Source organism: Octopus bimaculoides, chromosome 7 (genome assembly GCF_001194135.2).
Source record: "Octopus bimaculoides isolate UCB-OBI-ISO-001 chromosome 7, ASM119413v2, whole genome shotgun sequence".
Taxonomy (NCBI): domain Eukaryota; kingdom Metazoa; phylum Mollusca; class Cephalopoda; order Octopoda; family Octopodidae; genus Octopus; species Octopus bimaculoides.
This window is the reverse complement of record NC_068987.1, coordinates 38819404-38820491: the sequence shown is the minus strand read 5'-3', so window position 1 is coordinate 38820491 and position 1088 is coordinate 38819404. Positions and strand designations below refer to the sequence as shown.

At 41.1% G+C, this 1088-nt stretch overlaps 1 protein-coding gene across 1 annotated transcript in view; it reads left to right on the top strand.

Moving 5' to 3' along the window:
- The window catches only part of LOC106876157 (uncharacterized), a 183111-nt gene that overhangs the window by 41507 nt on the left and 140516 nt on the right, over window positions 1-1088 (top strand). The gene's annotated exons all lie outside the window — the stretch shown is intronic.

The following is a 1088-nucleotide window of genomic DNA, read 5'->3' as shown; positions in this document are numbered from 1 at the left end:
CCCTTCTCTCCTCCCCTTCTCCCCCTTCTCTCCTCCCCTCTCCCCTCCCTCACTCCTCTCTCTCTCTATATATAGCACATACGTATATGTACCATATATCCCATTCGGCTCCTTGCCATACCTCCGGAAAAGTCAGAAGTAGTTGTCGAAGAATTTCTACGACTTTACTAGCCCCAATTTTTACTTCATAAATTCCTCTGATTGTAATCCCATGGATTACTGTGTGTTGAGAAAGACACCAATTACTCTGTCTGCAACACCAAGGATAACTGCTTGCGAAGATCATGGAGATGTTCGAAGGTCTTCACAGGGGTATAGTAAGGAATGCATACACCAGGTTTAATAGCCACCATGAGGCCGTGGTGAAAGCTAAAAGCGGCTAATTTGAATAAACTGCTATCTCCCAGCCATGATTAGTTCATACTTTTAAATTCATAAAATACTTTAAAAACTTTTGGATGGGTGACTCTGTTTTCTTTTCCAACTTTAGTCCGAAAATCCTATACGTACATGCATATATACATACATGCATACATACATGTATGTATGTATGTTTATGTAGGAGGTGGGTTTGTAAATGTTTGGGTTGTAAGTGTACATACGTCTTCACATTGTATAATCTCGGAAAAAGCTTGACAGTATACTCTCCCAGTCAAATCTGCAAAGCTTACGAAATAGTCAATTTCGAAATGCTGTCACAGCATTTTGCAGCGACATGTTGTTTCTACACAGTAAATACGTATCACAAGTGCCCATTGTTTATATGTATATATATATATATATGTGTGTGTGTGTGTGTGTGTGTGTGTGTGTGTGTGTGTGTGCATACGAGAAGTCAAAAATTATCCGCACTTTCGCCATAGCATAGTTTTGTTACTGTCACACTTCCTTCTGCGCATGCGTGCTTAGAGTTGGTGGTATTGTGGTCACGTGATCAGAGTTTGAGCCTGATCACGCCATTTTTCTTTCTGGTTTTACAGTGTAAGCATCCCTGCTCCACTAGTATTGTGCGCCAATGAAGGACAAAGAACAGTGACTCGGGAGATGGTAATGGTGAACCGGTTCACTATTACAGTCTCTCGAGCTTG